A 10,368-nucleotide genomic window follows, 5' to 3' on the forward strand; every position below is an offset into this window, starting at 1 on the left:
TTCAGCCCTCATGGTTCGACCAATAAGGAACCCTAGAGAAATTGAATATTTCTTTTGTGTTTTTGTTCATAACCATGCTTAAATATCCCTAAACACTAACATAGTCTAAAATCAAATTATTCCAACAACAATTCTTCTTCCATACCCATTTTTCAGAATTGAATTCATCATGATAACTCAATATTCAACCATGCAAATCAAGAACAAAAGCATGGGTAAGCTAGGTATCAAGGAGAATTAAAGAAACTCTAACTTACCTAGCTTGATTCCTTGATTTCTTTACTTTTTCTTTGAATTTCCACCTAGGTTTTCTTGTTTTTCCCTTTGTTCTTCCTTTATTCTTGTTGCTGTTTGCCTAGGCCAAATATGGTGAGAGAATTGGGGATTTAATGGGCTGATTTCTATAGAAAATAATAAAATAATCAAGCATGCCACGTGTCACATGCTTATGGGCCCAATTTTTTAACTTTTTGACTTTTTCTTCTTAATTTTCCACCACAAATATTCTGGTATTTATCCAATCCTACCACAATTACAATCCCTTGGTCTTGACAAGTGCTGGGGTGAAAAATTTTACCGATTTGCCATCGAGGTGAAAATATTATGATTTTGCCCCTATACTCCGAAATGTACCAGAATCACATTATTTCTACTTTTCAACCTCAAATAACACTAATATTGATCAATATTAACCAAATGGGGCAAAAATTGTTTTATAAAAATTCCCGTTTAGTCCTCTAGTGGCAAAATTACCATTTTACCCTTGTACTCAAAAAATACCAAGAATCACAGTTTTTCACTACTAAACATCATTTTATACTCCAATAATCATAATTATATTTCATATAATTATTCTGGGTCAAATGTGATCAAATCTTGGCTAAAAATCTTCATTTTATCAAATGGTAAAATGATCGTTTTGTCCCTAATCGGTCAATTTTCCTGATGGACTCCAAACTGGACCTTGAACTCCAAATCACTATTCTAAGCCATTTTGTGGGTTTCAAAATTTTCAAATTCCTCTTAGAATTTCTATTTGAACTAGTTCAAGGCTCGATTTAACTTAGTTGTACCACTCGGTACAATACCGTCTTTTAATCGAGCTTGACAGGGTTTCACAAAATGAATGAAGAAGATAGAAATACTGATAATTTCCATAGTAGGGACAAAATGGTCATTTTGCATATCGAGTCTAAATTTTTACGTTTTCGTGAACTTGAGTAATTTTAAACTATTATGGACTTTGTCTTAGTGTCAAAAGAGTAAAAAGGTTGCACCAAGGGTGGGAGGAAGATAAAGACACAATGTTAAAGGCATTTTGGTAATATATGTGAGAAAGTGGATAAACTTTAGATATAAATATCTAATCTCTAGTAGCTTCCTCATTTTTTCAGCAGTTTCTTCTTCTTCTTCCTTTCATCTCACGTTTTTTTCATCCTCCATGAAAGCTTCTCTCAAAGCTTCCATCACCCTCTCAAACTAACCTTAAATTTTATGCTTTTACACACCTTGTTATAGGGTTTTTCATGCTCTTTCACTCTCTCACGTTAAAACCCTTAAAAAGTCTTACTCCCATACTTTCTCTCACCAACTAGGTGTTTTAGAAAGAGAAAGAGAGAGAGCTTCCATAATAGCTCAAAAATTTTTGGAAAGGAATTCACTTACAAAGCCACCAAATGAGTAATGAAGTAGAGTTGATTTTTAAGTGTTGAGAATGGCTAGTGATTAGACTTGTGAGTGTTTTTGTAGTTGAGGTTGTTTATTCATTTTAGAGTGATTAGAATAGTGAAAATAGATAGCCACTTAATGGCAATTGGAAGCTAGTTAGGAGATAGCTTTTAAAAATTATAGTTATGTGAATTGAGTTAATTGTGATGCTATTGTGATGATAGGTTCCAACGAAGCCCCACCATCCCATTTGGACTATTAGAGGAAGTTTGAGTTGGGTAAAGATTTAACAAATACCGGTGAGTGAATTTGCATTTCAAAATATTTTGGGATGTGCCTACATGTTTAAAGAAATCATTTGAAAGTTTCATTTGTTTTTGCTTTAAAAAATATAGTTGGGGAACAAGCCCTTGATGAAATGTTTCTATCTTGTGAAATGTACAATATGAATAGTTCATGCATTATCACATTATATTGATATGTATATTATGCTTTGGACGCTCCTTTTGTGTGATAATGATGACCCAGCTATGTGCGGTGTGCGAGTGCACATGAGCTGATGATGACCTAGCTATGTGCGGTGTGGGAGTGCACATGAGCTGATGATGATGATATTGCATTGTGTGTGTAGGGAGTGTGCATGAGCTAAGTGTGGCAGGATGGTATGTGTCACGACTCGGTACTCCCCTCGAGCCCGTGACAATCGCTGCAGTGTCCCGGTAGACACTTATTGCCCGGAATGTCAACCCGAAACCCCGCAAGGCTTTACTATCAGTTTCTCTGTTCCCTTGTGAGCAACCATTGTCAAATATCGTGTTCTAAAAGATTTTAAGTTGTTTCCAACTTTAAACAAATAAAATATTAATTTTTCGTCTCACAGGGGTATTTTGGTCATTTTTCTCAAAAATTTTGAAACTGGCTAAAACGTAATATACAAGTACAAAACACATAATTCAATTCAAAATGAGTTTAAAAGTCTAAAATCTTCATTTAAAACGAAATTATGGTTATTTGAATATAATAAGAAAATAAAAGAAATATTAAGTAAAATATTCTATTTTCTTATAAAACAATATTTATAGAGTTATACGTGAATAATTTTTTATAGCGTAAAAGCTAAATAAATTTATACATACTTAAATACAGTAAGCCAAAATATTTAATTTAATTTACAATAACAAGAGTGCCCCCGAATAAACTAAAATAAAGAGGACTGTGAACCTACGGTTTGGAAAATGCAGATCCCATTGTAGTCCTCGATGAGATCAGCTATCTACAGTCTATACTGAACCTGAAATGGGTGGAAAGGAGGGTGATGAGATTATAAAATCCCAATGAGTAAACAAACATCATCATAAACATCTAGAGTTAAGTACATGGAGACAATACAGTAAATCATCATAAACTAGGTTATACAATTAGAACACATCTCGTTCAAAATACGTAAAAAGGCTTATGAATCTCATAAAAATCTAGGCTTGTGCCATAAATCCATTCTCGGGGACACCTTGGCCGAGGCATCCTACCGAGATCGCTAAGGCTATTAAAATTCACATTTCACATAAATCATGTTTTTGTTTTGAAAACATAGTCGTTCCTTGGCGTTCGCTGAGTTCCCCCTCACGTGGTGGTTTAGCGTGAAGTGAACCCTAAACTTTACCCCAGGAGATACCCTACGCGCCTCTCCGTTGGAGGTAAGAATATAATGGGGTTTACCGTGCCCCTCTAAAAGGCTGGTCCACAGAAACCCCCTACTGCAGTGATTAATTAATATATAATCCACCATATAATAAAACTCAATAACATGATATGGCAATTTTGAAATTCGCAGTTTTTCAAGGCAACCAAACAATTCGCATTTCAATACAATTACCAACTAGCCAATCATGCTCGATTTATCATAAGCCAGTCAATTTAAACAATCAAATTGCCACAATTAACAGTCTCCGTGTACTCTATTTTTCAAAATCATTATTAATTCCAAAACAATTTATAAATTAATTTCATTGAAACTCATTTATTCATAAAATATGAAAATTTACCTTTTTAAATTCCTTTTTCCATAGAATTCATGAAAGCATCTAAAAACCACCCTAGATAATTAAAATGACAGTAAGTTTACTCACAATGTCTAGAATGCAGACTTTCGAAGCACTCTGTCTACTAGTCCTCGGATGCAATTTCCTTGCCTTTATCGGAGGACTCACCACCTTGACACAGTACAAAATCGAGAATTTCACCAAGTTGGTACTAAATCAAAATTAAACTAACTTCGACTACCAATGCATGATATGGAATGCAAAAATGCACTGGTAACTATCTAAACTCAGTATTGGCCTAATTCATCTTATCACCCGATTAAATTCCTAACGCATCCGTTTAAACTCCAATTTAATTCTTTTCAGTTTCTATACCTCAATTGCACCCAAATTAACTTAATGTCCCTTAGTGTGGTGCAAATTATCAGTCTCGATAGTAAATTATCCCCTAGTGGGTAAAAATTCGTATTTTTGCTCTGAAAATTGTCATTATTTTTCTAGGCTCATAATTCATTATTCCTTAACCAATTCTCCTAGAATAAAATCAAACTCATCCTCACTCACTACATGGTAAATTCAACCATTAATGGTTAGGGGAGAAAATAAATTCTTTTCTTGTTGTTTTGTTTCTAAATATGCTAAACTAACTAAAAACACTAACATAAATTAAAATCAAATAAATCCAACAACTTTCTCTCTCCTAACCCATTTTTTTCAGAATTGAATTCATCATGAAAACATGTAATTTAATCATGGAAAATAAAGAGAAATGCTTGGGAATAAGAAAACTCAAGCTTAATAGAAAGAATCTCACCTTTTTCACTTAATTTCCTTGAAAATTCACACTTTTTCTTTGATTTTCTCTCTCTAGGGTTTTGTTTTTGTTTTCTCTCTCTTCTTGCTGGTTTGGCCGGCCATGGGGTGGAAGATGAGCTGATTTTTGTGCCTTTTAAAAAGGAAAATAATAAATTAATAAAGGCATGACATGTGGCATCATGTCATTGGTCCGTTTTTAAATTTTTAAAAATTTAAACATTTTATCTCCACCACATGATTAGTCAAGGGTCAAAGATGAAGATAAAGGAAGACCATGTGCTGGAAAAATATCTTGGTGGTGGAAAATTACAATTTTACCCCTGAGGTGGCAAAATTACCATTTTACCCTTTTACTCCAAATTATACCAAAATTAAAATTTTTCACTTCTAAACCTCAAATCATACTCCAATAAGTCAAATTATACTATAATAAGTCAAATGGGGTAAAAAAAAACCTTTTCTAAAATTTTCATTTTGTCCCCAAGTGGCAAATGACCATTTTACCCCTAGTTAGTGAAAATTCTGATTTGACTCCAAAATGATCCTCAAACTCCAAATTACCATTTTAAGTCATCCATGAACTGTGAAACTCTTAATCTCACCTTAAAATTCCTATTTGATCTAGTTCGAGGATTAAATAAACTTTGTTGTACCTCTAGGTATAATACCGACTTTTGTAAATTTTTCGGGACTCTCCTAGCATGCAATTATGCTATCATCACATGTATGTCATGAATAGTATTTTATAAGGTCGGGCTTTACAGCACTACCCCCCTTAAAATAAAATTTTGACCTCAAAATTTCACTTACCTGATTCGAAGAAAAGATGTGGATATTGGTTTCTCATCTGGCTCTCGACTTCCCACGTCATCTCCTCCATTCGAGCATTCTTCCACAATACTTTCACCATTGGAATTCTCTTGTTCCTTAGCACTCGATCCTTTTGATCTAGAATATGTACAGGCTGCACCTCGAACTTCAAATCCTCATGCAAGTCAATGGGAGGTGTCTTTAAAATGTGAGAGGGATCGGGAACATACTTTTTCAACATCGAGACGTGGAAGACATTATGAATCCGATCTAACTCTGGGGGTAATTCAAGTCTGTAAGCCATTGGCCCAATCCTTTCAATGATACGAAAGGGTCCAATGTATCTTGGATTGAGCTTTCCCCTTTTCGCGAATCGAATCACACCTTTCATCATCCAATAAATACCACAAATTATCACAATAGTATAATCAAATAAGATTTAATACTTGGAAATTTCAAATTATTACCTTTCCAAGGAGAAACTTTAAGAAAAACTTTATCGTCGACTTCAAACTCCAAATCTTTCCTTCGTTTATCCAAATAATTCTTCTGCCTATCTTGAGCTGTCTTTAATCGCTCTCGGATAACTTTGACCTTATTGTTTGTCAAATCAATCAATTCCACATTCACCAATTTCCTCTCACCTACTTCATCCCAACAGAACGGAGTTTGGCATTTCCTTCCATACAAAGCCTCGTATGGTGCCATCCCAATACTAGACTGAAAACTGTTATTATAAGCAAACTCCACCAATGGCAAGTGTCTGTCCCAACTCCCGATAAAGTCAATGACACAAGCCCGTAACATATCCTCTAATGTCTGAATAGTTCTCTCAGATTGACCATCTGTCTGTGGATGAAAGGCAGTACTAAATCTCAATTTAGTTCCAAGAGCTTCCTGAAATTTCGACCAAAATCGAGAAGTAAATCGAGGGTCTCGATCTGACACAATAGAAATTGGGACTCCGTATAATCTCACAATCTCATCTATATAAAGTTTCACCAGCTTCTCAATAGAATACGTGTTATGGATAGCCAAAAAATGAGCGGACTTAGTTAGTCTATCCACAATCACCCAAATAGCATCCTTCCCACTTTGTGTCCGCAGCAAACCCAATACAAAGTCCATAGTCACATGTTCCCACTTCCATTCAGGAATCGGTAAAGGTTGAAGAGTACCTGACAGTTTTTGGTGCTCTGCCTTGATCTGTTGGCATGTGAGACATTTCGCTACAAACTCTGCTATGTCCCGTTTCATACCCGGCCACCAATAACTTTCTTTAATAGTCCGATACATCTTGGTGCTTTCGAGATGTAAAGCATAGGCGGAAGAATGAGCTTCCTCCAAAATAGCTCGTCTCAACTGATCATCCTTAAGGACACAAATTCGGTCTCTAAGCATCAAAGTACCATCATCGCTGAGTCTAAACTCACTAGCTTCTCCATCTTGCAGCTTTTGAACTTCCTGTTTCAACCAATCATCAGATTTCTGTAATTCTCTGATCTGATTCAACAATGAAGGTCTCACGACGAAACTAGCAAGTAGGGTTCCATCCTCACCATTATTCAACTAGATCCCTAGAAATTTCATCTCAAGTAACATCAAAAAATAAGAACTTTGAAGTGTTGCTAACGACGATGAGGATTTACGACTTAAGGCATCCGCTACAACATTTGCTTTTCTCGGATGATAATCAATCACTAAGTCATAATCCTTAATCAACTCCAACCATCGTCTCTGTCTCAAGTTAAGCTCTTTCTGGGTGAGCAAATACTTCAAACTTTTATGATCAGAAAAAATCTGACAACGCTCACCATATAAATAATGTCTCCAAATCTTCAATACGAATACTACTGCTGCTAACTCCAAGTCATGAGTAGGTTAATTCGTCTCATGCTTTTTCAACTGTCGGGAAGCATAAGCTATTACTTTCTCGTCCTGCATCAACACACACCCTAATCCCAACTTAGATGCATCGCTGTATACCACAAATTCTTTTCCACTAACAGGAAGTGTTAAAACGGGAGTAGAGGTTAACCGGTTCTTTAGCTCCTGAAATCGATTCTCACAAACATCATCCCACTCAAACTTAACTCCTTTATGAGTCAAACGAGTCAGAGGAGCTGCTATCAAAGAAAATCCCTGAACAAATCTTCGATAATAATCGACTAAGCCAAGGAAACTACTAATCTCTGTAACCATTCTTGGTTGCTCCCATTGTAAGATTGCCTGTATCTTCTTAGGATCGACATAAATTCCAGCTCCGGACACCACATGTCCCAAGAAAACTACTTCCTTCAACCAGAATTCACATTTAGAGAACTTGGCATAGAGTTGTCTTTCGCACAAAGTTTGCAACACAATGCGCAAATGGCAGCATGTTCATCATCATTCTTCGAATAAACCAGGATGTCATCGATGAATACTATCACAAACTTATCCAAGTATGGATGGAACACCCTGTTCATAAGATCCATAAAAACTGCCAGGGCATTAGTCAAACCAAACGGCATCACCAGAAACTCATAATGCCCATAACGCATCCTGAAGGCAGTCTTGGGTACATCCTGCTCCTTAATCCTCAACTGATAGTACCCAGATCTCAAATCAATCTTAGAGAATACCATAGCACCTCGTAATTGATCAAAAAGATCATCTATCCGGGGTAAAGGGTATTTATTCTTGATGGTCACTCGGTTCAGCTGACGGTAATCGATACACAATCGAAGAGTGCCATCCTTCTTCTTTACAAATAGGACTAGTGCTCCCCAAGGAGAAATGCTAAGGCGAATGAAACCTTTATCCACTAAATCTTGCAACTGGACTTTCAATTCCTTTAACTCTGCTGGAGCCATTCTATATGGAGGAATAGAAATAGGTGCGGTATCCGGAAGTAAATCAATAGGGAACTCAAGCTCTCGATCAGGAGGTAGTCCCGGTAAATCATCAGGAAATACATCAAGAAACTCACTTACTATTGGGACATCCTCTAACTTAGGTTCCCCCTTTGAAGTATCGATCACGTATGCCAAATAAGTCGGATACCCTTTTTGCACTAATTTCGAAGCTTTGATGGCTGAGATTACACAAGATGGTAATACTCGATGTTCCCCTACAAACACAATCTCTGCTCCATCCGAATTTCGAAGAACAACTTCTTTTCGAAAATAATCCACGTTCGCCCGATGTGCAGTTAACTAGTCCATACCCAATATTAAATCAAAATCCAAGATCTCTAGAGGAATTAAGTCACCCATAAATTCTTCTTCACCTACCCTTACCCCACAGTCTCTATAACAAGTATTTCTAATCAACTGTTCTCCTAGAGGGGTATGCACTACAATTTCTCCCTCTAATGGTGATAGGTTTCTATCAGCAATTGATGCAAATGTCGTACTCACATAAGATCTATCTGAGCCAGAATCTATCAAAACATAAGCATCTTTATCAAATAAAGACATAGTACTTGTCACTGCTCCAGGTCGGACCTGTGCCTCATCTTCTATCACAGCAAAAACTCTTGTCGCGGTACGAGTCTGTGGTCTTGAAGGTGGATGTGTCGAGGTATTACTCTCCACACCGAACTGTATGGCTACTCCTTGTCTCGGTGATAACCCAGAAGAATCTCTCCTCTGCATATTAGTGCGAGCAGGTGGAGATGATGCAGCTACAGTGGCTCGTCCTAACCATGGGCAATTACTCCTAATATGACCCATCTATCCACATTGGAAACATCTTGTTGGCCCTCTACATAGCCCACTATGATAATTCCCATAATTTCTGCATCTGTCAAAACTTCCGGAACTCTTCCCAGAACCAGTCATAGCAGATATGCTAAACCTCGAAGGTCTCTACTATGATGGTGAAAATGGAGGTTAAGGAGATGTCATGGAAACAGAAGTAGTGCTCCCTGAAGTCGCTGAGTCCTTGCCTCTTTTTACTAGCTGACTAGAAGACATACCAGGATTCCTCCTTTTTGCAAACTCAGTCCGAATCCTCCTATTCTCAGTCGCGAACTTCTCAGCCCGTAAAGCCATCTGTACCACTTCCTTATGTGGCTCCCTACCAGTCACTGTCATTCGCTCTCTAATCTCATTACGGAGCCCTTCCTCGAAATAGTTGGCCTGATCTTGCTCAGATCTCACCAAATTCGGCACATATAACATCAACTTGTTAAAACGAGTCTCGTACTCCTCTACAGTTAGATTTCCCTGTTTCAAACTCAGAAATTCTCTCTTCTTTTCTTTCTAATGGAAATAAGTGAAATACTGACCATCGAATTCCTTGAGAAAATCGGACCATGTCTGAGGAGTAGCGGAATGGGACTTCACCGAATTCCACCAAGTACGAGCCCTCTTATCTAATAATCTCGTAGCCACCATCAGCTTCATGTCATCATCTAATCCTATATCAGAGAGAGTCTCTGAAACCTGATTAATCTAGTCCTTTGCCACAGTGGCATCCAACTCACCCGTGAAAGATACATAACCCAATTGCCTAGCCTCTTTCAGCTTCTTGGAAATGGATACATCCTGTACTGGTGGTGGAACTAAAGGAGTAGTTGGAGGCACTACAGGTGGAACTTGACCAGTCTGAGCTTGACTAGCCATTGCTGCAAAGAAAGCTGCCAATGCTTGTGCTGCCTCAGTAGGCATGGCGGGAATACCCGTAGGTGGCTAAGGAGATGGAGGATGTGGAGGACTATCGGCCTGCTCAGAAGCAGGTGTTGCCCGAATGGTAGATGCAGCTGATTCCTCCTCTACTGTATCTGGTTGATGACGTTGGGAACGACCTCTTCCCCTCCCAACCGATCTGGTGAGAAGTGGGCGTCCGCATCGAGGAGGCATTGTAATCTATATAAAAAAAATACGAGCAAGTTTAGGTAACCTTAGGCTCTATATGCAGATGCATGCATTCTATTCAACTTAACCTAACTTAACTTAATCCGGGGCCACACTGATATTGTAAATTTTTAAAACAACTTTAAAACTAAAAACTTTGATCTTTAAAACCAAAAGCTCTGATACCAATCGAA

General features: G+C 37.5%; 1 long non-coding RNA gene across 1 annotated transcript; it reads right to left on the bottom strand.

Annotated features, from left to right (window-relative positions):
- Positions 1-2,901: 2,901 nt before the first annotated feature.
- LOC148762486 (uncharacterized) lies at positions 2,902-4,616 on the bottom strand. Its single transcript, XR_016026222.1, has 3 exons — positions 4,522-4,616; positions 3,795-3,878; positions 2,902-2,959 (listed from the first exon to the last, which is right to left on the bottom strand). It is a non-coding gene; the product is annotated as an uncharacterized LOC148762486 (long non-coding RNA).
- Between the last annotated feature and the right edge of the window lie 5,752 nt (positions 4,617-10,368).

This window comes from Theobroma cacao, chromosome 5, assembly GCF_053813885.1.
Source record: "Theobroma cacao isolate CCN51 chromosome 5, ASM5381388v1, whole genome shotgun sequence".
Lineage (NCBI taxonomy): Eukaryota > Viridiplantae > Streptophyta > Magnoliopsida > Malvales > Malvaceae > Theobroma > Theobroma cacao.